Below are 27832 nucleotides of genomic sequence, written 5' to 3'. Positions count from 1 at the left end.
ATCATCAGTTTCAATATGAAAAACCACTAATGCAACATTTCAAATAAAAATAATTAAAAAAACTAACCCTCGGAGGTTGATTTTCCATTTCTGAATATTGTGAGGGATTTCGCCGGAGATGGGACGGATTTCTTCGCCGTAGAGAGTGAGAGATGGAGATGGGACTGAGTTGTGATTTTAGGTTTTAGGTTATGAGTTGCGACGAGATTTGTCTTAATATTCGTTTTTGTAATTTGAAAATAAAATACGCGTAGCGATTATAATGGCGCTTTAAATATCGCGTTGCGATTTACGGATACGCGTTGCGATTTTATGTATTATCGTTGCGATTTACGGATACGCGTTGCGATATACGGGATACGCATTGCGATTTACCCATACGCGTTGCGATTTACGGATACACGTTGCGATTTACGGATACGCGTTGCGATTTATGTGTTCGCGTTGCGATTTTCATATTCGCGTTGCGATTTTGGAAAATCGCAATGCGAATTTGTACTATCGCATTGCGATTTTCAAGAATCGCGTTGCGATTTTGGAAACTGATTTGCGATTCTGGGGATCGCGTTGCGATTTTTATTTCGCGTTGCGATTTTGTTGGTCATTTTGGCAAATCCAAAAAAAGTTGGTTAAAATCGTATATTATAAGGTATTTTTGGTCACTGAGACGATTTTCTCTCTTTAATTTAACATAAACTCGATCTGATCAGAGTCGATACATCAAATCTACCTGACTGAAGCATGAAAGATTATCCGATTTTATACTCGAAATCTATTCGTTCAATCACGTGCAACTGAATGTTTCCTCGTAAAAGGAGCGACGAAAGCGTGAAGTTTGATGTGAACACAAGTGTTAGTGAACCAAAAAGGTTTCATATTTTTCATTTTATTTCCTCTTTCTTAATCACCGATAAGAAAAATAACCGTTGTAAAAATTCACGTGTCCTACTACTGCCCAGAAACCTGTCTTTATCAACCCATCATATACCCCAGTGGATTCCTTTTTCTATTCCTTGTTTGTTTCCATCAACTTGTTCTGTTTCCACCCAAAGAAATAAACTCTCTCTGCTTCTCAAATCCATTCAATTTCACCATCTTTCTTCTTCAACAAATCCCCCACCCAAACAAGGTATAAGCATACCCGGTTTCTGCCTTATAATGGGGTTCCCAGAATAACCAGAAACTTGAAGCCATAATGTCGCCGTTTTCTTACAAGGTTACATTCATCGTATCGGCTCTGTTCATCTGTTCTGTCCAACGCTTCACCGGAATCTTCGCGGCGACGGAGTTCGATTTCGGCACCTTAACTCTCACAGCTTGAAACTCCTTGGTGATGCTCACTTAAACAACGGGAGCGTGAGACTCACTCGCGACGTCGTCCAAGTCCCTTACTCCGGCGCCGGAAGAGCTTTGTATTCGAAACCGGTGAAATTCCGGGAACCGGGAACTCATTCTACGTGTAGCTTCTCGACTTCTTCTCCTTCTCCGTTACCAACCTGAATCCATCTTCCATCGGCGGCGGTTTAGCCTTCGTCATTTCTCCGGACGGTGAATTCGTCGGCGCCGCCGGTGGCTCTTTGGGACTCTTAGATGATAAGCGTCAGGCCGCGGGTTCGTGGCGGTGGAGTTCGACACTCTTATGGACGTGGAATTCAATGACATTAATGGAAACCACGTGGTTTGGATCTCAACAGCTTGGTTTCTTCACAAGTTGGTGATTTGGGAGCTTTGGATATCGATCTAAAGAGCGGCAACCTTTTTAATTCATGGATCGAATACGATGCTCCATCTGGTGTTTTCAACATCACCGTTTCCTACTCAAATTTGAAGCCGAAAGAGCCCATGCTGTCATTCCCTCTAAATCTGGGTCAATCTGTTAATGATTTCATGTATGTAGGATTCTCAGGCTCAACACAAGGAAGCACAGAGGTACACAGTATAGAATGGTGGAGCTTTAGCTCTTCTTTCCAGTCAACATCTCCGGCGCCTCCGCCGCCACCAAAGGCTACTTTATTGAACCAACGGCTAACTCTGTTAAGTCAGCGCCACCTTCATTGGTTCCTTCGAGTTCCCATTCGAGTAAGTCTTCTTCTTCTTCTTCATGTCATAACCGGCTTTGTAAGCAAGGTCCAGGGGCGGTTGCAGGGGTGGTAACAGCCGGGGCTTTCGTTTTCGCCTTATTCGCCGGCGGTCTCATTTGGGTTTTCTCCAAAAAGTTCAAGCATGTTGAGAAATCGAGTCATTTCCATCGGAGATTATCAAAATGCCGAAAGAGTTCAGTTATAAGAGCTGAAAGCAGCCACGAGGTGCTTTAATGCCAATCGGATAATCGGTCAGGGTGCATTCGGTACTGTTTATAAAGGTATTTTACCGAATAACGGCGACATTGTGGCCGTCAAGAGATGCAGTCATAACAGTCAAGGCAAGACGAGTTCTTGTCGGAGGTTGCAAGGATGGTCACATGAAATTCTATTAGTTTACGATTTAATGCCTAATGGGAGTCTTGATAAAGCATTGTTTGAAGCCCGAACGCCATTGCCATGGCCTCATAGGCAGAAAATTTTATTAGGGGTAGCCTCTGCTTTGGCCTATTTGCATCAGGAGTGTGATCACCAGGTTATTCATAGAGACGTCAAGACCAGCAACATAATGTTGGATGAAGGGTTCAACGCCAAGATAGGCGATTTCGGTTTAGCAAGGCAAATCGAGCACGATAGGTCCCCCGACACCAAGGTAGCCGCTGGCACGATGGGATATTTGGCTCCCGAATATCTCCAAATGGGACGAGCGACCGAAAAAATCGATGTGTTTAGCTACGGAGCCGTGGCTCTAGAGGTGGCTAGCGGAAGAAGACCGATCGAGAGAGACGCAAACGTCGCGGCGAAAGCCAAAGTGAGGGGGAATTTGGTGGAATGGGTTTGGAGTTTGCATAGAGAAGGGAGATTGTTAAATGCAGCCGATGCAAGACTCAAAGGTGAATTCGACGAGGGCGAGATGAGGCGGGTCCTTTTGGTCGGGTTAGCTTGTTCGCACCCAGACCCACTGATTAGACCCACAATGAGAAGCGTAGTCCAAATTCTGGTGGGTGAAGCCGAGGTCCCGATGGTACCAAGAGCCAAACCCTTAATGAGTTTCAGCACATCTAATCTATTGTTAAGCTTGCAAGACAGTGAGTCTGACTGCAATGGTATGACCACCCTGTCAAGTTCCTCATCGGAAAGTAGCCACATTGGTCCGGACCTGGTTTGATTCATACATTATTCATTTGTTTATGTATTTATGACACAAAATCTTGAAGAAAGCACAAATTCCAGTGATTTGGGCATTGCAAAATCCTGTGCCAATCAATGTTGAAAATAGCACCACCCCAAGTGGCAAATGGAGACAAGAGAGTTGGAGTAGAGGATCGGTAAAGTACAGAGAGAAAAAAAAACAAAAAGGCTCATATTTATTTCTGACTTTGTTTAAATTAAGAAGACATTTTTCAATAAAATGAAGGAAAGAATCATTGTTATCATAAAATTTAAATCTTTTAGACTTCGGTAAGAAGAAAAATGATGAAGAAATTCCATGGAGTGGGTTTGTTCGAGGGGGGAAAGTTGGTTCTCGTTAAGACTTCAATCACAAGCATGTCCCTTTTTGTATCTTCTGCAAGGTAATGAATTGCTTTTCGCTTGAGAGAGTGGGATTAAAATAATTATATATATATATATATATATTTATGGCAGTTCAGGTTGGTTGAAAATTTCTACCATAAAAAATATGAATTACATCGGGTTTAGTGAATCATCAACAAAATCCTATTTCCATATGCAATGGGGTAAGGGGAGATAGGGTAGTAGGCTGCTCCCAACGCCAGGTTGAGAGCAGCTTCTGTGGAAGACCTCCGGCTGTCAGAAAATTAAAAATAAAGATAAAATACAATGCATGTATAAATAAATAAATAAATACATAGTTGAACAATCTTCATATGTGCTTCTGTAATGAGAAGTAATCCCTGTAAATAAATCCCTACGTAAAAATATCTGCATATAGACAGAAATGTAAGTCCTGGCTAAATTTAAAAAGAGGAAACATGAAGAGAATGATACACAATAGTCAGCGATAGCAAGGTACGAGAAGGAATAAAGTCAAATGGGTTAAAACCTAAACTACTCCGTTACCCTAGTTCTAAGCATTTATAAATTCCAATGACAGAAACGTATAAAAAGACCCATACTACTCGACTACCTTCGCCTTAAGTCTCTATACTTTCCTGTCAGAGGTCATGTCCTTGGTAAGGGCTAAATCTTTCAAATCAGATCTCAAGCAGTCTACCCACTTCCTCCTTGGTCGTCCTCTCCTTCTGGCGCCGTCGACTGTAATCGACTCTACCCTCCTGACCTCATCCGACGATTGTCGCCTAAGGACATGCCCAAACCACCGTAGTCTTCCCTCCTTCAATTTTTCGGATATAAACACCACCCCCAATGACATCCTAATTGCAGAGTTTGGTGTCATGTCCCACAGAGTCCTACCACATGCCCATCGAAGCATTCTCATTTCTGCAGCCTCCATCCTCCTTGCGTGATCCTTCTTGATTGCCCAACATTCTGATCCATACAGCAGCGCTGGTCTTATTGTCATTCTATAAAATTTTCCCTTAAGTTTTAGAGGCACATTCTTGCCACACAAAACTCCAGTAGCAACCCTCTACTTTAGCCATCCCGCCTTTATACTGTGTGTAACGTCATCATCTACGCCCCCATCTTTATATATCATAGACCCTAGGTACTTGAAACAATCCTTTGAGGAGAGAACGTGTCCTTCGATGCATACTTCTACATCTTCATCGTTTTGGATCCCACTGAAGTTTGAACATAAATACTCTGTCTTTTCAATATTGATCCTTAGACCTTTTTCTTCCAAAGCAGTCTTCCAGGTAGCCAGTCTACTATTTAGCTCATTTTTGTTTCAGCAACTAGGAAAATGTCGTCAGCCAAAAATATACACCATGGAACATCGTCTGGTGTCGCACAATAGATGTCGTCCATAATAAAGGCGAAGATGTAAGGGCTAAGAGTCGACCCTTGGTGGAGTCTGATTTCTACTGGGAATGCCTCGGTGTCGCCAACTGTAGTCCTGACGTATGTAGTAGATCTACGGTACATATCACGAATCGCCCGGATATAAGCAGTTGAGATCTATCTCGTTTCCAAGGTCTTTCAGATCGTATCGCGGGGTACGCTATCATACGCCTTCTCAAGGTCAATGAATGACATGTGAAGATCTCTATTTTTTCCCTATATTTCTCCATAAGCCGTCGAAGTAGATGAATCGCCTCCGTAGTAGACCTGCCTAACATAAAGCCAAATTGGTTTTCCGAAACCTAGTAACCTGTCTCAACCTAGCCTCTATCACTCTTTCCCATAGCTTCATGGTATGACTGAGTAGTTTAATACCTCTGTAGTTACCACAACGTTAGAGATCTCCTTTATTCTTATAGATTGGTATCACCGTAGACTCTCTCCACTCCTCTGACATCTTGGCAGTCTCTAAAATAATATTAAAAAGTATAATTTTTAAATCACATCAAATTAGAATAAAAGATATATACTTTTCGAGTGGAATTGAATTGGCAAAAAAACTCATTCTCTAACTTTAATTCATATAAAAAATTTGCCTCTAAATTATACCATCTGACAATTTTATGGCACGCCCTAATATTTAACACTTAAAAGTAGGGGTATTCAAAAATACTCGACCCGAGTGGCCCGGATGACTCGACCAATCGATCTGACCAAAAAATCAGGGTATTTTCTTAAAATTTTCAATTTCCAGGTCAGGTATCCGACCCGACATTTCCCGGGTTGGTCCCAGGTCACAAAATTAATTTTTTTCGAGTACCCGGTTACCTGAGTACCCGATTACATTTATTTTTTATATAATAATATTGTATATTTAATTATTAATAATTTTATATATTAAATTAAACTAATAAAATTTAAAAAGATCTCCCACTATAAAAAAAACCACTTTTAAATTCTATGTTTGGAGGTTGGAGTATATAATTCGAACATTTAAATTTGTGTATATTTTTTTTAAAAAAATTAATAGTTTGAAAATGATAAAATCGGGTATCCGATTACCCGAAATACGGGTACCCGACAACATCTGGGTCAGGATATGGGTCGGCAAATCATGTACCCGAATTTGGACGCCCTACCTTAAATGATAGATATGGAATGGCATAAATATGATAAAATATGATATTTTTGGTTGGATGTAACCTAAAATATTATTCTTTGTAACATTTTTTATTAATATTACTTTCTTCGTAACATTTTCAGTTGACAACAAAAATATTACTTTTTTAAGTTGCAATCGAAAATACTATAAAAAATGTAATATTTTAGATTACGTTCAACTTTAAATATAATATTTTGGGCAAATTATACGTTTAGTACATAAACTATTTGTTTTGATCCATTTTAATACCTAAAGTTTCTAAAATTTCAAAACCATACTAAAAGTTTAGTTTTTATTTCATTTTAGTATCCCGTTCAAACTTAATATTAAGTTTTGAAAAAAATGAAAGTTTAGATAATAAAACATATCAAAATTGATAGTTTAGATACTAAACACGTAAAGTTTTTAACGACGGGTATTAAAATGAAACAAAAATTAAATGTTAGACATGATTTAAAAAAAAAATTAAATATTAAAATAAACTAAAACTGATAATTTATATATTAAATATGTAGTTTGTTCTATATATATTTTCATCACAATTATATATATATATATATATATATATATTATTTTTATTACTATATTTTAACCTTAAATCAAACCGCTATTTAGACTTTAGCTATACTGCCACTGTAACAAGTGGTGTCAGGTTGTAGCGGGCACCGGATGGGTGATTTTGAAGGACACCTTCCACTTCACTGCCTAGATTGGACTTCACGATCTCACGTGTCTGCCCAATTGAATGAAAGGGAAATGCCAACAAAATTCCTAAACTTTTCTGCAATTTATTGTCACTTTACCCCGCATGTGCTTTGATTTTTTCAACGCTTTCGACCTCATAAAATGCCCCATTCATCTTATCCGGACATGTCAACTAGACCAAGCTCTGACTCTCTGTCTCTGTTTCTGACCAGCTCTAAATTTTTTGTGCAGTGAATACATGCGTTGGTGCCATCCTCATGGATACAAGGTTTGGTTCCCTCCCATTGGAGCGTCTTTGGTTCTAATAAACTATACACTTCACGCCTAAATGTGCCTCATTTGCCCTCTCAGTCCCGGGTTCAAATATAAAAATGTTAGGAATGTAAGAGTTTTGATTGAGAGTTATCTTTAAATAAATATTGTATTATATTAATCCAGAGTAATAAAAAAAATCCAAGATTTGAAGTCTCAAAGAATGATATAATTTTAATTATTTTACATTGTTTTAAAGGGTAAAATACATAAATTGTCCCTGATTATAAGACATAATTTATTGAGTTCCTCGATTATTAAAAGTTATAAAATAATATATCGATTATAAATTGTTGCTTTGTTGAGTCTAGTGGAGTAGCCATGGTTTGGTCAAGGTGGGCACTGAAATCCAAATTTTTTTCGATTAATTACTTATTTTACTGATGGTGTACTTCCTGGAATTTTTCGTATCCACCTTGAAATCTAAGTTTTCTTTAATTAATTACTTATTTTACGAACGATGCTCACCTTAAAATTTTATTTGTACCCGTCTCATTTAAAATTTTTATGTTGTTAACATTTACGAGCCCACCCTAAAAATATTTCTGGATCCAACACTGTTTGAGTCCATCGATTATTATAAGTTACAAAATGGTCACCTAACTATTCATATGTTCCGAGCTCATCCTTTTTCATTAAAAGAATGATGGCAGTCTAACCTAGACCTTTATCTATTAACTGAGATATGATAGTCATTTGAGATCTTGAGATCATATTTTGTCATATCACAGTTAACAGATTAACGTCCAACTCAGATATCCAAGCTACAAAACTTAGTGGTGTTTTTCCCCAAGCGCCGCTACAAATATATTTTGTAGTAATCTATTGCCATTAATTTTTTGACATAAAATGATGAGTTTGAAGCATATGGATAGTTGAGTGACTATTTTGTAACTTTTAATAATTGATATACTCGACAAAGCAATATCTTATTATTCAGGGATAATGTCATAACTTTTTATAGTCGGATACTTAACAAAACAACAGTAGGTCGGAAGATCATTTGTGTACTTGAAACTTTTAAGAGTTTCTTTCTTTCAAAATTATCACACAATAAAAAAATTGTTTCTCATTTTAACATTTATACTTGATTATTTTTCAGATTGATACCTTTTTCTGTCGCGTGAAAAACAAGTAATTTATAGAAAGTCTTTGCTGATGTGACTGAAGGTGCATTTTACATAAAGGATGCTTCCTATAAAACACATCTTTATTTATGTGATAGAAAATTATGTTAATTTAGGAATTGGTCGATTCTGGAGGTCAAAATTAGAAATAATTTTTAATAAGGTATATTTTAAGTAAAAAAATCCATTTTTAAGACCAGTAAAAATATCAATTATAAAAAATAATATAAAGTGTACGAAGAATTATCACGTGAAATATCATATTAACACAGTTTAAAATTTAATAATTTAATTAATATTTATATTATAAAAAAGTATTATTGAGGGTAAAATTGATTACTACATTTATATGGATTAAATAAATTGAAGGTTATGGCAGGTAGAGCAACAATAAAGATTCCTTGCTATCTTCTTCAAAGTCATTGATTATAAAAACAAATTTGGTATAAGAAGGATCAAAACATTAAGTACCTAATCCATTACAAATCAGACTTATTTTTCCTTAAAATAGACAGAACATAGAATATGAGTTTATTTTATTGAGTTGGTACTGGATTTGCCCACAGTATTTTGATCTCAACATCAACCCACAACCATATAGTTGATATTGACTTCCTTCTTCCCTGTCTAAAAATATTTAATTTATACACGAGCCAAGTCTCAATGTTAAAGGATTGTTCTTATCCTTAATTAGTCACAAGTTCGAGCATTAACGACGGCAAGAGTATTTGAGCATTTATTATCAAATGATTGGGAGTTTTAATTTTTAATAGTCGAGAGATTCAACAAAGCATCGCTCTATAGTCGAAGGATCATTTTATAACTTTCAATAGTTTGAGAACTTAATAAAGTAGCGCCTTATAATCAAGGGATCAATTATGTACTTTACCCTTAATTTATTTAGTATTTAAATCTATAAGAATCTTAATTGTATTGGACAAAAACATTGGGTCTAATCCCTCCCAATATAATACTTATTGAATATCATTATCGTTGGGGCAACCTTAGACAGTTCAACAAACAAACAAAGTATTAAATTATTATATAAAATAGTATATAAACATCATTTTAATATATATATTACACTTAGGGTAAAACTTAGGATCATTTTAGGATCGTTGGACGAGAGAAAATCAAAGGTTGAGATTAACTCATTGTTTTTTTACAGTGAATATCCTCTCATTTCTTAATGTTAATCTCAACCTTTGATTTTTTTCTCATCCAACGATCCTAAAAAGGGTCTAATTTTGTTTTTAATTTTACACTTGTAATTGGATTGTAGTCCATATATATTTTCATTTATTTTGTTTACGTTCTTTTAATTTTTGTGTGTGTCATGAAAATAAATTATCAAAGATTGCCATCAGTATTTTAAAATAGTTTATATTACTTGATACATAATTATTAATATAATTTTTTGATACACTGATACTAAAAAAGAAAAATTACAAACAACTTTAAAATGATATTATGTGTCTTCAAAAAATAAAAAATAAAAGAAGGAGATATATTAATATTCTAAATCTATTTATAAAAAGCTTCAAGAAAAAAAATCTGTTTGTAAAAGCTTTCCTCAGCAGCTCTTGATTCATGTATTATCTTAGGGCCGTTTGTTTAAGAAAAACATATTTCAAAAAATAAATTCCGTAAAATAAATTATATTTCTTAGATTTTTTTTTGAAAATCATTTTACAATATTTGGATGATATTATGTAATTTATTTTCTACCGGTTGATATTTTTTTTAAAATTCTTTATTATAAACATTAAATACAATAAATAATATTATTTATTAACAAAACAATAATATTATTTTTAAAATATTAGAATAATTCATTTAATATATTTATATCATTATTATTATTATTATAATAAATTTTTTTTGAACAGGAATTACCAATCTTATTGCATGTAAAGGACGTGTCAAACACCCAAAAGAAGTTCAAAAGACTAGCAAACAAAAGCAAAACGGTTGACGAGCAAAAACAGAGACAAAAGAAAAACTAAAACTCAATAACTAAAGGAAAAACAATTGACACTTCAAATCCTTGCTGAAGAAGTAGAAAAAACGGTGATAAGCTCAGCTGCAAGGAAACAAATAAAAAACTTGAGCCTTCAAGCACCTGACCAAGCCATGAGAGTCTGTCGCTAAGGGGGATCCACCCAACGACATTCCTTCGATGCAATAACTTCGACACAACTTGGAGCTTCTTCCACCCAGAATAGGTATCTCTTTCCAAACGAAGTCTCCGCTGCCAACGCATGCACTGTCGTATTCCCACTATGATGTGTGAAACGAAAAGAGCACAAACATAGACAAATTGCATGCCTTTATCTCATCCACTATACCACTAGTTTCCGAGAGACTAGGCTCCGGTGATCGCAATTTATCAATGACCAATTTAGAATCACCTTTGACTATAATATCCGTAAAACCCAAAACAACAGCAAACAAGACCGCGTGGAGAGTAGCGATGGCTTCTACCAAGAAAACAGATGTAATTCGTTGCACCCATCTTCTGCTCACTCCTAAAATAAACCCCACAATCATCTCTAATAATAATTGTTGTCCATGCATGTTGTTGTCCCTGTATAAACTGAGCATCAAAATTAATTTTGACTGTTGGAGTTGTTGGAGCTTTCCACCAGACCAGAATGGGCTGTTGCGGACCATAAACAATTCTATTTGCATTCTCAAAATCATTGCACTGGGTCTTAACAAGGGTAAGCACATCCTCCTTCCTGAGTCTCTTGCCTTGATGATACTGTAAATTTCTCGCATACCATAAAGCCTAAATGGCTTCAATAATCCCAACATGCTTATTAACTGAATATTTTGAAAATAAACAATCCAACCAGGCTATAAAATCATCTGCTAAATTAAGATCGGACTATGAATACTGTAAATCAGACCATACTAATTGAGCTAGAACACAATCACGTACGATATGCAGTCCATTCTTGGCATAAATATTGCATCGCGTATAAATGATATTATTAACAACTCGCTTTCGTATAAACATTGTAAGGATGAGATGTAGCTAAGAATGAATCGCCATACCTATAATTTGAAATTCCTTTGACAAGAACTAGCCCAAATGTGTTTAAACACGACTTGCGCTATCGCCGACACACTTCCTCCTCCAATAACAACCTGTACCCACTACGAACACTAAAAAACTTCGATTTCTCTCCACCCCAAATTTTTTGATCATGTTGACTATAAACAAAGAGTGGAATGTTTAGTATTAGCTCCGCTTCTACATCAATGGAACTAATATTTTGATATAACAAATAAGGGAAAATGTTTTTGGACCAAATTGAATTTGTTCAAACATTGTAAATTAATTCAAAAATTTTAAGTTTTTAAAATGTGAAACTAACAATTTTGGGCATGGAAACACCTATGACAGAATGTAAATTTGGCCTACAAGTCAAAGGTTTCAAAACCCCTTTAAAGGTTTCAAAGCCCCTACACAGAATTGTAGATTTTTTAGCTCCCAACGGCTACAAATCATCCCTAACGGCTAGTAACTCATTCCAACATATAAAAACATGTTGAGGACACTTGAAGAAGGTTACCAACACCTATCCAAGCAATCAAACACAAGAGAGAAGTTTTTTATTCTTTATTTTCTTTCTCTTGTAAATATTTGTGTTTTTGTGAGCTTTAATTTGTAAACACCTTCCTTTTGGAAAATCCCAGGGAGTTTGTAAAGGTTATCTCTTTATCCTTGAAAAAGAAAGAACAAATTAATGGACTTGTTAGAAAATCCTAAGTGAAGAGCTTAGGTAGTAGATGTAGACTTCATTGAGGAAGTTGAACCACTATAAATCATTGTGCAAATTTTCCTATCTTTTACTCCTTACTCCCTAAACTTTAGAAAGCTAATTTACCCCCTATTGGCAACATTTTCGGTTGATCGAATCGAGCTTCATCGAGCCCAACAAAATCGTTGAAAATTTCTCTAATAAGTTGCTCATTCCATTTTCTATTGCATTGTCCCTTGATGATTCAACAAATCTCGGCTGACTTAGAGGGAGCCAAAAATCATTCTAGGTAGAGATCATCCTCCCCGATCCCACCTTCCAACGTAAGCCTTTCTTAAGCAGCCCCTTAGCGCTCCAGATACTCCTCCAAATGTATAAAGGAGCCGAGCCAAGGTGAGAGGATAAAAAATCACCTATCGAGAAATATTTTGCCTTCAATAGTCTTACAACCAGCGATGATGGATTTTGAAACAACCGCCAACCTTGTTTTGCAAGTATATTAAATTTTGATAGATCTCAAAACCCAAGTCCCTCATTCTCCTTAAGTTGACATAAAGCTTTCTATTGACACCAATGTATTCTGTATTTTCCAACAGATTTTTGCCACCAGAACCGAGCCATGATTCCTTCCAGCTCCATACACAAACCTTTCGACAACAAGAAACACGACATGGCATACAAAGAGACCGTCTGAAGAACAAACTTAATAAACACTTCTTTACATCCCTGTGAAAGGGCTCGGATAAACCACCCCCTAACTTTACTCTAAAATCTGTCTTGAAGATAAGTAAAGGCCACTTTTTTCTTCCCACTATGGCCGGTAACCCTAGATATTTTTTTGGATTCGAAGTACTTGAGACTCCCATTATACATCAAAGATCCCCTCTATTTTCTTCAATTACATTTAAGCTAAAAAAGAGACACAACTTATCAAAATTGATTGCCTGACCTGAACACTCTCCGTATACACGAAGAATGTAACACCCCAACCCGTATCCGACCCGAATACGAGTCCGAGATGTCACATTGATTTTTAAAACACTTTTCCTTACAAAATAACAAAACATTTGAACTTATTTTAAGAATATACGATAATATACTATTAAATTATGTTCGGTATAAAATTTTGAGGCAAAAACGTATTTATGAATAGTAGTAATGAACATTACCGTGAACAGTACCCTGCTACAGTACCAAATGTTAAAATTTTCCATATTGTTGACAGGGAACCGATACCCTGCTACAGTATTGCTACAATACTTCCGTAAAACATTCATAAACTCTTAAAATTTAACCTTTCATTGTTATACAAAATTACCATTTACATATATACATTTAAAACATTAGAAAAGTCGATCAGAACGTTCATACTAAAATATTTCTTACATGCCAACATACTATACACAATCAAAATACATACTTTATCAATTAGTTTTGATATGATCTTCTAGCAGTGTTGTTGTTCTTGCCACTTCTATTTCTGCTATTTTTGGTTCTTGGTACCTACGTGTAAATCACTTACACGCTAAGTCATAGACTTAGTGAGGCATATAAATATAATAATTATGCATTCTTTAAGAATATGAACATGCAATCTATCCATTCAATCATGTCATATGTAATTCAATGTAAACGATAATAACATGGTAACATATAACAATAATAATGCAATTACCTCTGATAACATTTTATAAGCTCATGTACATTACTGAGAACTCAAGGAATTCGAGTACATTGAGGTTGTACACTATTGCTGTCACCATAGCTCGTATAAGTCCCACTGAGTGGCATATGAAATTTTTCCCGAAGGACCTGTGAATATGTCCTGAAGGACCTATGAGTTGTCCCGAAGGACCTATAAAGCCCTCGACTCTTGGCATGCCAACTATACCTATAGCTCTCATATCGTATACCATGGGCATTATTCTTATATTTCATATATTCGTGTACTCATGCCATTTCTCTTGTGATCACATAGTTCATATCACTTATCATATCACATGTGCATTTGAATATATTCTCATATATCATTTATCAAATCATATGAACATATATACTTTATGCATGTGTCATAATAATTATCATGTATATATGTTCATAACTATTGTACTATAAAAATCAACATATGAATTAGACTTATCACAAGTCTTATTCCATTGTACTATACTTATAATATGCACTCACCTTGGCCTTGCTTCCGTTGATTCAATTCTAACTCTTCGATTATTACGGAACATGATTACGTTTTATATCAACATAAACATAATTTTCAAGATGATTATCAGAAGCCTAACCCTTGTAATTTGATACTAATAACTTAGACTAATTTAATGAACTAAACTTCAACTTTTCCTTTAGGAGGTATCGATACCCTCCCCATAGGGAATCGATTCCCTCTGTATAATCTGTAAAAACCCAGAATTTACTGTTCAAACCCGAAAATCATCAACTCTTCACTAACTTTTCTCATACAAAGTTCCTTTCATACCACCAAACTTAACTAACTTCTATTATTTCAACACTTTAGAATCTCCCATACTTCATTCAAATTCTTAAAACTAAGAATCATACCTAATTTTCCTTGTTATCCAAACTTAATTCTAACACTTATAACTTATTATTCACACCTATGACAAGTCAAATTCAACTTGTAAATTCACTTATTAACTCTTTTTTCAGAAATTTACTTTGAAACCCATTCTCTTTAATCTTCTATAACTCAAAACTCTTTGAGTTTCTAAGCCCATTTTTCCTTCCATCATGTTTCCTAAAGCTTCATGAATCAAAACCATGCTTGAATTTGAAGGATTAACCAAAAGAAATCAAACTGACCTTGAGCTTGGGTCTTCACGTTTGGGAGAAGAAGAAGATGAAGAAAGAAGGAAGAAGAAATGAGAGAAATCTGGAAACATTTGTTTCCTACATAAGCCCCATGTGGGTTTATAAAATAACCCAATTAATATTTTATTCATCCACTTATTCAATGACCCTTTTACCCTTTTACTCTTCCTTCATTTGCTACTTAATCCTACACCAACATCTTTCAATTAATTCCTTCACTTTTAAATTTATTTAATTTGGTCATTGCATTTAAAAATCTTACACTTAAATCACTAACCCGGTATTGAGGATGATACAAATAATCTCCTTGATTTGAATGGCCACAGTTGCCACTGCCTCGCCAAAGATTAGACTGCCATCTACAAAGAACATGTGAGAAATCGACGGGGCATATCTTCACACATTATTATAAAAATTATATCTACAATTTTATAAATAAAAATATTAAGATTATTAGATTTTATTAAAATAAATTTATTTTAAATTATATCAATTATTTATTAAAATAAGAATAATATATTATTAATTATATTAATTACTTATTAAAATAATAATATTATTAAAATATTTAAAATTATTTTATTTAAATGGGAATATTATATTATATTTTATAATATGTACGAATCAACTTACCTCAGTGGTTAAAGGAAGTGTTGTTTCTAGAGGTCACAAGTTCGAGTAACATCAATTATAATAGATGATTGAGAGTTCATTGTCAAATGATTGAGAGTATTTAGAACAAATATTACTTTGTAATCACCTTAGTTTAATAAAAAAATAATTCAATAATATTATTTTTATGGAATTAATAAATAATATTAATTTTATAAATAATTTATTATATATTAATAAAACAAAAGTATGATATTGTATATTATAATAATATAATTTTAATAATAAAATATTATATTATATTATTAAAATCATCGATAAATATAATTTAATAATTAATATTTTTATTAAAATGATACTAAAATAATATATTAATATTATATATATAAAATAATAATAGTTTGAGTGTTTATGGTTTGAAGTGAAAAGTTCGTAAAATAACTTACTGAAAATCAGACCGTAAGTTAGAAAATGCAAAGGAATTTCAGTTGACCATGAAAATTAATTACATTGACCATTTGTTTTCCACCAACCAAACACTAAAAAATGAAGAAAACATTTTCCATAAAATCAATTACTAAGAAACAAACATACCGTTATAGTGATCTCTAGTTTCTCAAAATCTGCATTGTTACAAAGAATGATTATGGGTTAGAATTTTAATCTACATGAATATGATTTGAAAATTAAATTATTTTATTTGTATTTGATCTAAACTTAAGAGTGTCTTATATGACCTGAAATTTGATCCGATTGTTAGGTTAAATTTTGCATTCAACCTAACTTATATATAAAAAAATTATTTCTATTAGATAAAACAATGATCTAATTAGAAAAATTAAAATAAAAAGTGGTAGTATTAAAAAAATGAAACACCCCAAAATTGAAAAATAAAGGGTAAATTACACAAATAATGGTTATTAATGTTTGAGTAAATTTTCATTTTCCCTACTGAAGTTTTAAAAGTAACAAATTGGTCATTAACACTATTGATTCATATCGACCACTCACCGTTAACAGTCGTTACTGCAGTAACGGAATACTGACGTACCACATTAACTAGCTGACATGGTATAGTTACTTTCTCTCACTAAAACTTGCTGATAATGAAGTACCATTAACTTTCATCTCTAAAATTGGTGCTTACCTTTTGATTCATTTGGCTTGCTAATTTCTTCTCTCCCTTCTCCTTTGTGTAAATAAGTTTAATAAATCTGCAAATTGCCACATTTCTCCGTGCTCGACTTAGTTTCTGAAGAGGCCAAGATAGTTACTATGAAAATGATTTTGGTTTTGGTTGTGTATAGAGAAGATTAAGAAAATTTGAACAAATTATGGGAGAGTGAAGGGGAACCTTGTTGACTGAGAGAGAAAGAGGGGTTTGCGAATATGACCAAATTATGTCAAAATGTAAGATTAACGCGCCACATCATCATTCTGTTCTTGCAGTAATAACGGTTAACGACGAGTGATCGATTTACTATAAATCGATAACGTTAATTACCAATTTGTTACTTTTAAAATTTTAGTGAAGAAACTAAAACTTACTCAAATACTAATGACTATTTTTTTAGTTTACCGTAATTTTTATTAGTACATGCCAATCTTAACCTAGACATTTCTTTTAACTTTTACGTTGGATCCTTTTAATTTAGTTCAAGATTCTTACTTACAGTAATCAAATTAGTTGAAACGTAATTTTTCCAAAGACAAGAACAAGTTTTTCTTTTCCATACATAAAATCATTGTTAATTTGAAGTTTGTACTGTACCTTCACTATTTATTGCAAATTTAAAAGAAAATGAGAGGATAACATCTATATACTAACACGTTTCCTTATAAGCTTTCTGAGATGAATATAAGATAATATCTATTTAAAATCTCTTAACTATTTAACAATGGACACTCATATACCCTCGACATATGCAATGCTTGAACCTGAAACCTCAAGAAATAACTATAAATCTCTTAATCACTAAAGTCACTTTATTCATGTCCTAAAGTCAGAGGAAACAAGGTGTGTGTATATATATTTGTGTATGTATGTATTTATAGCATGCTGACATAACCTGTATAGGAACTGGTCTAATATGGCAAAAATCAGAGGAAACAAGGTTAAATTTGATGCCAACAGCGTGGTGCTTGCTGCTGGAGCAGCTTCAGCTAATGAGACTTTAATCTTTTGCCTGGCAGATCCTGGTGAATCCATCACAAGACAGTAAGGATCGGATATAAACACTTCCACAAAGCAAGAAAACAACCAATGAAGATAAGAAAGCAAGGACGACAGTGCATCAAACCAAATCAATGAACACCTTACTCAGCCATACATACCTTCTATCTTACAAAGATGGAATAGTTCGAACTTCATTAAGTGAATCCAATAGCGAGTTTAAATACCCCTAAAGCAGGGGATGGATCGAGGCGGGGTGGGTGGGGGCAGTCACCTCCTAAAAATCTAAAATTATCATATATTTTAAAAAATATTTCTATGTATTTTTTATTGAAAATCTGTTTTCATCCCCTAAATTTTTATAAGTTCAAATTTGCTCCCTAAAATTTTATAAGTTTAAGTTCGATCTCCCTACTTAAAATCTTGCGTCCGTCCCTTCCCTTAAGCAAAGCACACTCGAGAAGATACGAGAGATCGAACATCTACCTTCAAAAGACAGAGTCTAATCCACAAAGACCACTGCTAGCGTCCAAAGATTTCATCTCAAATCATTTATTAGCAGCAAAGTATGACTCCTCAACATCGGCTCCGATAAGTTGACAGCAAACATATTACCATGAACCTAAACAATCTGCTCTATTTCTACAAAGCAAATCCTGTCAACTACTTATTGACTCGATCAATTACTTGACAGGAAGTGAGGGTCAGTAACTTTGATCGATGACAATGACAAATTTTTTTTCCTAATGATTTTTTTCTGCTACATAGAATTGTGCAAATTCAAAAATGGAAATGAAAGAGATGTTAATGTTAGCTGCGATTACAAAAACTAAGAATAACTGCAGTCCTGAGGTTGAGATTATGACCAAGATTGATCTAACTTGTTCGAAATGAAAGCGAGATGATCAGTCTAAAGGTTTTTCTTACAAAATCACAGGAGTAATATGATTTAAACATCGATTTATAAAAGAGGAAGTAACTGTTAAATGGCCTAATACTATGAAGCAACTAAGAGAAACACAAAGAGTATTTATTATATTGTGGAACTGTTATCCTTGGACATCATAGAGGTGACGTTTTTCCACTTTTGGAACTGTTATCCTTTGAACAACACAAAGTGAAACTCTATCTTCAGCTCCATTATTGTGGTTTCCCAAGAAATAGGATGAAAACTCCTGCACGAGGCAATTGAATAAAAAAAATGGGAATGCATGACTTAGAGCAAGAAACCTTGATCCATGGTATGTAAAAAACATCATTGATAATACGTATAAGTTGAATAAAGAAGAGTATAGTTATGGCTTCCTATGTTCCTCTTTCGAATCAGTGCCAATTGCCAGCCAGAGTTCCCCCAAACTCTTCAGTAATTGACGAAGAATCGGATCAAAATACCCCAATGAAGTGATCGAGGGAACTCCAGAGGATAGCTGACTCTTGGGAATTCTTCCTTAAGAACTTACAAAGACATGTTTTTTCACATGTTGTGTGATAGAGATGATGAGATATGTCTTATTTCTAACTGAGACGCGGAGATAAAATACGTAATCCAGCGTATGGGCCAATCTTAGCAACTTCCATATAGTTATCATCGTTATTGTTAATGTTATATTGCCACAAATTATTTGCAAAAGTTCAGGACTAAAGATGAAAGCGTAATGGTGCTTCGAATGGGTACGTCTTTAACTCTTTTGAGTTTAAGATATCTTTTCATTTATTATTTCTAATTAACTGTTGCATTTTTAATGGATAGGCCACACAGATTCCGTACGTGAGGTTGAGGAACTACTTCCAGAATTGAGAGACAAGAATCAACAAGGCTATAACTACCTTACTAAAATCCTGAGGGAGAAATGGATTCAATTATTTGATAGGGATAGATGATATGTTCATATGAAAATGAACTTGACTAAGGCGATCAATTCATCATTGAAGGGAGTGTGACATTTGCCTATCACTTCCATTGTAAAAGCGACATATTATCGGTTGGCAACCCTTTTTGTAACATTGGGAAATAAAGTAGTTGGTTGGATGGCAGATGGCCACATAGTTCACCCAGACATCCTCACAAAATTTCAAACATTTGTGTAGGCATTCAAATGCGATGAAAATAAATGCGTCTCTGGCGAACAAAATAAATTCAATATTTTGGAATATTCTAGGACATTAGAAGACATACAACACAATGCATTCATAGTTAATCTACGAAAAAAATTTTGTGATTGTATAGTTGACAAACGTTGTAATTGTCAAATAAATAAAGCATTTTTCTTTGATAAATAAGCTAGAAACGTAGTATAGAGAAAAAAAAGATCGATCCGCAGGGATTAAGGAGATTTTGATGTTGAAAGGTTTTGATTCTGACTTTATTTAGAATGCAAAGAAAATTGGGGGGTTTAATTAAAAAAAATAGAAAATAAATGCAAAAGTAATAAAAGTAAATTTGAAACAATTTTAGAGAAACTAAGGAGAGGAAATTTAAGAAGGAATGAGTCAATAAAATAAAGTAGCCTTAGGCCTTGCTTTGCCTCAATTCCAATTGATTAACGAAGAGGATTTTTACTCCGGATACATGCCAGTTATAGTGCAACACCCTAATCCAATTTGACCCGAAGATCCATGGATTACAATGTTACAAAAGACTACCAAAATTGTGATTTCAAATTTTTTTCTTTAAACTACTTAGTAAATCACTAAAATAATTAATCCATAATGGTAAAAGTAAAACGATATTAAAATAAGTTTACAAGACAATGAGGAGCTCCCAAAATACATCCAAAATAATACATATAATGAGTACCAAATAAGTTACGACTGAATACATAAAAAGGGTCCATAATAGTACATGCCCTCTAAAGGTGACTCAAGACGTACTCTGAAGGTCTTTGGAAATCTGGTCTACTGCGCTGGAATGTCTGGCGATGACAATTCCCCACGATCTGCTCCCTAATAACCTGTGCTTGGAAACACATTTTGAACGCTGAACTTACGAGCTTAGTGTCTCATTAATAACTATACTATACTATATGCATTCATTAAAAGAGTTGGCTAGGCAAAGACATAATATATTAAAACCTAATCTGCTAAACTGTGGAAGGTGTCATGGTGCGGCGAAGGAATTCTGTCATATCAGAGCTTGTAAAATCCCAAAAATCAGGTTAGTGACCAAATTGTAAGATTTTAAAACTTTGTGTTTAATTTAGAAAAAATAGGAAAAATTTAAGGAATTAAGTGGTAATTTTACCAAAAAGAATTTATTCCATTAATGGATTTAGTTTAGTGACCAAATTATAATTTTTAAAGTTTGGTGACCAAAGTATAAACTTTGAAAAAGTTTAGAGACCAAAATAGTAATTTTAAAAAATTAAAATAGGTCTCGAAAAAAAGAAAATAAATATATTATTTTCACATTTTTAAATGTTGGAAAATAATATTTAAGGGTTTAATTTCATGTTTAATTTGGACTGTTGGATTAAAGTGGCAGGATTGTAATTTTTGGAAATTGCAAGGGAAAATGGTAAAGTGGGAAAATATTTTGTTCATCTTTGACTATTGGAAGATGATAAGGCTGAGATGTCTCTGTTTAGAAGATGATAAGGTTGAGGTGTATAGGTTTAAAGGTAATTATGAAGTTTTATTAAGGGTAAATTGGTATTTTCCAATTTAATGAATTTAATATTCATTAAATGATAATTTAAAGCTAGATAAGCATGAGAAATATCTGAAGTTTCATGCCAAAGTTGTCTCCATTGCCGTGAGTTTCATAAGGTAAGAGGAAAAATTTTAGTTTTTGTTTTTCGAGCTATTTTCTTGAGAATTAGACTTCGGTGTAGTTAGGAAAAATGTTCTACGTTCAATTCGCTACGTTTTGACATGAATATCACTAGGTTTTATGTTCAAGTTCATCTTGAGTTGATGAAGGGGATGTTGATTTCTTGTGTTTTAGGGGTTATGAAGAGTTAAGCGATTTTAAAGAATTAGTTGTAAGAATTGATGAAGAACCTAAGGTTGAAGTTAATGAAAACAATTTAGATTTTGAATTTGACAGTGAGTTTGAAAATTCACCAGAAATTATATAAAAATGATTTGGAGGTTATTTCTATATACTTGTGTTTTTATATCAATCTAGTTCTGTTTAAAACAAACGGGGATCAATTTCAAGGTGTATACGAAAAGATATGAATTTTTAACCGAGGAAAAGTCAAAAAAACGAGCAGCAGATTCTGCACAAAACAGATTATGTCAGTCAAATTTGAAAATGCACCATAAATTGTACTGAATGAATTAGAACTAGTTATTTATATGGATAGATTCATATTCAAGTATAGTTTTCAACGGAAAAAACAAAATTAAATTCCAGTGTGTATATCAATACAGAATACTGATTCTTTAAAGGTAGTGCAAGTTGTCTGAATATGGAAATTTTAGAATTTAAGTTGAAATGGATTAGAAGATGAAGAGTAATTTTTAAATGTAAAAGTACCATTTGGGTGAGTTAGAATAATTATGGAAATTCTGGAAAGTGTAATGATTTTGGAGTTTAAGTATTAAGTTGGGATTGAATTTCAAGTTTATCAAGTTGTAAGGTTGAAATTGAAAGAGTCTAAGAAAGTAGAATGAAATTGTAAGCTTTTGAGTGTTGAAGTTTTGATTTGAACTTTTATTTTAGTTACTGGAAATTTTATATTTTTAATGGGAAATGATCATAATAGTGAAGAGCTATTATGAAATTAAAGGAAAAGTTGAGATTAATTCTAGAAAGAATTTAAAATACGTGGTTTGATTTTATAATTGGTAAAAGTTGAAGATCATGTCGGGAATAATTATTTGTGGAATTGAACAAGTGTTTCAAGAAGTTTGAAGTTATAATGGAGTTATGAGTTAGGTTGATATCGATTTAGTTATCGATTTTATTTTATAAATTTTCAAATGTCAAAATGAGCTTATGTTAGAACGATACTAATATGCAGTTTAAACATTTTGTGTTATAATTTGGTATTATCAGATTACAATAAAACTAGCAATCCGAACGATCTGAAAGGAAAGGACAAATCTTGTGACTAGTATTATCGTATACAAGTTCTGCAGGGAGGCAAAGGTAAGTGCAATTTATTTATTATATTATTTTGATCGAGGACGACTTGCGATAAGTCAACGTCACCTTGTTTATTTCAAAGATATGAATTATGTTTTGATTATGGAATTATATCCATAATATTTTTAATAAGTTTAATGAATGGTTTTGGGTATGAACTGCCCATGTCACATTTTATGAATGTGAATTAAATATATTTCTGATTCTGATATGATTTTTATCAAATGATTACGAAATGAACTAAAAAGCTCATTGTATGTTATATGGAGAGTCATAGATACAATTGGCATGCCATGAGGTGGAGTGATTATCTGTTCTGATTCTGATATTATGTGGTGTACCGGAGTGTACACTAGTATATATATTCTGATATGAATGCACTTGGTGTGCATATTGTTATTTCCGATGTGATAGCATTGTGTGTGCTTATCTGTTCCAACTCTGATGATATGAGATCTGTATTGCGCACACTCGTCTGACTCACTTACCTTATATTCTCTTAAAATATATTTTGGGCTATAAAAAATGAAATACGAAAGTTCTGAAAAGTTTCTGATTACAAAAGAAAATGGATTGATTATTCTGTATGATCTGATTTATTATGATTCTGTGAAAATTATCAGACGATTCTTTTTAGGTTTCTGATAAAGTTCAGCATGGGATATCCAGTTTGAAATTCTGAAAGTTTGTTTATTTTATTTTAAATAAATTTATATATATTTTGATATTGTATTTATTTGTTCTCACCTTTAGTATTATTGCCTCACTAAGTTATACTTAGCGCGTGATGATTTTCATAAGTAGGGTCTGATTTAGATACGAACGTTTTACGATGAGCTTTCCAAACATCATGTCCAGATCATCTATAATACCAGTATCAGTAAGACATCATTGAAGTTTCTTTTGACTAGTAGTGGCATGTATAATTATGTCAGTAGTTTCTATTTATCATATTTATTTTAAATAATTTGTAATAGTAAACTAGAACTATTTTAGTTTACTTTACTTAGTTTAGTTTTATTAGTATCTATGCATGAAAATATTATATTACATTATTATGTTTTTAAAAGATTTCACGAAAAAAACATGGTTTAGAAAAGTTACTGATTAACAAATGAATTTATTTTCATGTGACAAAGAAATAAATTATAAAATAGATTTTTAAAGTTAGAATAAGAATGTTTTCAAATGAAACAAGTTGATATGACATCTTTGACTCGTATATCGAGACGTATACGGGTTAAGGGTGTTATAGAGCTCACACTCCTCTAGCATACCAGGTGGGAATCCAGAATTCTGTCGTCAAAAAATTAGAACTACCAACCACTCCGTCAAGTCTTGGGGCATTTGGTGCTCAGTCGGCTATTGAAGTTCCATAGCACTGACTAGAATAACTACTGACTGTCGTAATCTGCTAAAGAAAAACTCGAGTGTCTTGGTTGTTTCTTTAGCGTCAAACAAGGCTAGTTTTATGTAACATAACTGTTACAGTTTCTACTGTTATGATATTAATTACTGTTATCGGTTGAAGTCTTATTTAATACTATTAGAGTGTATTTGGGGCACCTCGAGTCTAATCCCTTAGCCTATAGATTTTTTTATATCAAAATCTACTCGTGGGTACCAATGTTGACCTTTCAATATCGATACTGAACCTTTGGTATCGATACCCACCTACTGGTATCGATACCCACTGACTGATGTAGACTATTTGATTAAGAAAGTATTGATACTCAATGTTGAGTATCGACACTCTGGTGTTGGGAATCGATTCTTAACTGAGTATTGATACTAAATTTCAGTTCAATGTTTAACAAATACTTCAATAACGATACCCCTATAAATAGTATCGATATTCCTACCCTGGTATCAAATATACTCAATGAATGAGTATCGATGCTACCCTTATAAAACTGTTTGATTTAAACTTGACTGAAGAAAATATCAATACTGTAAGGTTCTAATAGTATCAATACTGTCGTTCATGTGGGTTCTATTTTGGTATGAAAATCCTATATTTCCATGCCCAAAAGTCCCATTGAGGTCCCTAAATGATATTTTAGTATTTTATTTGATAAAGGGGGTCATAAAAGGTTTTAACACATGACGGAACACAAAAAATATGAATCTACCATGAAAATGTTTCAAGCTTATACAACATACCAAATCTCATCTAAATGAGCTACACATTGTATATGTGATTTATAAATGAGTTACATTGAGTATTTGGGTTACTAGTAGTGTCAATAGCTCAACCCAACGTGAGTTTTTCCTTCCCCCTGCTTAAGAGCCTTCCCTAACTTCTCTCACTAGACAAAATCAAGCATATAAATTACTAATGTTGCTGGGATAATTAGAGGAGAATCTAAAACATTCTAAGAGGCCTAAATCACCCCAAAACAAAAATGGAAAATACTTGGTTTCTAAACCTCCACTAAACTTATTTTTGGTTTTTCATTCACCAAAACTCACAAATGGGAGCTTGAATTAGAGCTAAAAGTGAAAGCATGATGGTTCTTACCTTAGCTTAACCTTGAAATAGCTTGAAATTTATAAAGTTATCACCTTTAGGCTTATCTTGAAGAAGGAGATGAAAAAAAGAGAAAAAAACAAGAAGAGTTGAGAAAAGAGGGAGGAGACAACGTGATATCACCCATAATTAATAACTATTCTGATTTTGAAATCTTTAATGGTGAATTTACTTCCTTGGTCCCTCTTATTTTGATTACAGACTAAAAACACCCTTTTTACTCTTCATTAGGCTTGGATCAAGCATAAATCCATCTAAATTTGGGTCAAAACTTCTCATAAACTAAGGAATTAATTCAAGGCCCAACTCGGGTTGGTCCAAAACTCCTAACCCAGAATCCAGGTCATTACAACTCTCCCTTGCTAATAAGAAATGTCGTTCTCAAAATTTAACTGGATAGAATAGGTGAGGGTAGTGAAGCTTCATATCCTAATTGGTTTCCCAAGTTGCCTCCTCGACACCATGGTTCCTCCATAGCACCTTGACCAAATGAATCTTCTTGTTCCTTAACTCTTTCACTTTGCTTTCCAAGATTCTAATCGGTTCTTCTATATAGGTCATATCTGGACTGACCTCAACCTACTCTAAGGGTATGACATGCGAAGGATCGGAATGGTACCTCATGAGCATAGATACATGGAACATGTTATGGATGTGCTTCAACTCTAGTGGTAAGGTTAACCTGTAATCCACCGGTCCAACTCTCTCGGGTATCTTATATGGTCCTATGAAGCACAGAGTTAACTTTCTTTTGCGCTCAAAATGAAGTACTTTGTTCCAAGGGAAAACCTTGAGGAATACCTTGTCCCTAATTGTGAACTCAATGTCTTTATGCTTTAAGTCTACGTAAGACTTCTATCTATCTAAATCTTCTTTAAGCAGGCTCTAAATCATCCTGACATTCTCCTCCATCTCTCTAATCAAGTTTGGGCCTACTATCTTTCCCTAACTAAGATTTGTCTAACAAAGTGGAAGCATACACTTACGGCTATACAAGGCCTCACATGAAGCTATCTAAATGCTCGAATGAAAGTTATTGTTGTAGGCGAACTCCACTAACGATAAATGGTCCTCCAAACTACCTTCTAGATCGATGATAGTGCACATGAGCATGTCCTCAAGAATTTGGATAATTCACTATGACTGGCCATCTGCTTGAGGATGAAAAGTTGTAATGAAGTGCAATTTGATGCCTAAGTATTCATGGAGGGCTTTTTAAAATTGATAATTGAATCTGGGGTCTCTACATGATATGATAGAAGTCAATACACCGTGTAACCTCACTATCTCATGTACATAAAAATGAGCTAACCATAGTCCATCCTAACTAGAAGAAAGTGAGCTGATTTGGTTAAACGATCCACTATGACCTAAACGACGTCATGATTCTATCTGGTCATTGGTAACTTGGTCACAAAATTCATGGTTACCCTGTCCAATTTCTACTGAGCAATATGAATAGGTTGGAGGAGACCTGAGGGAACCTAGTGTTCTGCCTTAACCTACTGACACACTAAGCATCTAGGGACAAACTCTAGTACTTCCCTTTTCATAGCCGACCACTAGAACAATCGGTAAAGCTCCTGATACATCTTGTTGTTGCCTAGGTATACTGAACGTGGACTGCAATGCACCTCATGGAGAATCTTATCGCGCAACTAAGTGTCTACAGGTACGTAGAATCGACCCCTGAAGTATAACACATCTCCCTATAGCAACTCAAAACCTGGGGCCTCACCCTGACGGACCTACTCAACCTGCGTCCTTAGTCAAACATCTGAACTCTGTAGTTTCTTAAATTCACCTAACAACTCTGGCTTGACTCGCAACTTGGCTAACAATCCACCATCACTGGATAAACTCAACTGTGCCAGAAAGGCTAAAAACTCTGATATGGACTTCATGCTTAAAGAATTTGCTACAAAATTGGCCTTTCTGAGATGGTAATATATCACACAGTCGTAGTCCTTAAGAACCTCAACCCACCTGCGTTATCTGATGTTCAACTCTTTCTGAGTGAGAAGGTATTGGAGGCTCTTGTGATCGATGAATATGTAACACTTCTCACCGAAAAGATAGTGTCGCCAAATCTTCTAAACGAACACCACTGCTACTAACTCAAGTTCATTAGTAGGGTAATTACGCTAATGAGGCTTAAGTTGTCGAGACGCGTAAGCAACAACTTTACCTTCCTGTATCAAAACACATCCAAGTCCATTCAGCGAAGAATCACTGAAAACTGTGAAGTCCATACTAACTATGGTTGGGTCAACACCGGGGCTTGGGTCAGGATGACCTTCAACTGTTCGAAGCTCTTCTGTCACTTTTTATCCCAAACAAAAGTGGATATTTTATGAAGTAGTTTGGTCAATGAGGTTGCTATCATAGAGAAGCCCTGAATGAACCGACAATAGTAACCGGCTAACTTAAGGAAATTACGCA

At 34.0% G+C, this 27832-nt stretch overlaps 2 pseudogenes; both read left to right on the top strand.

Moving 5' to 3' along the window:
• Positions 1-1087: 1087 nt before the first annotated feature.
• On the top strand, positions 1088-3432 carry LOC120214488 (annotated as a pseudogene).
• A 14253-nt stretch (positions 3433-17685) lies between these two features.
• The window catches only part of LOC120214549, a 31320-nt pseudogene continuing 21173 nt past the window's right edge, over positions 17686-27832 (top strand).

Source organism: Hibiscus syriacus, unplaced genomic scaffold (assembly GCF_006381635.1).
Source record: "Hibiscus syriacus cultivar Baekdansim isolate YM2019G1 unplaced genomic scaffold, ASM638163v2 tig00110065_pilon, whole genome shotgun sequence".
In the NCBI taxonomy this organism is placed as follows: domain Eukaryota; kingdom Viridiplantae; phylum Streptophyta; class Magnoliopsida; order Malvales; family Malvaceae; genus Hibiscus; species Hibiscus syriacus.
This window is presented reverse-complemented; position numbering and strand designations above follow the sequence as displayed.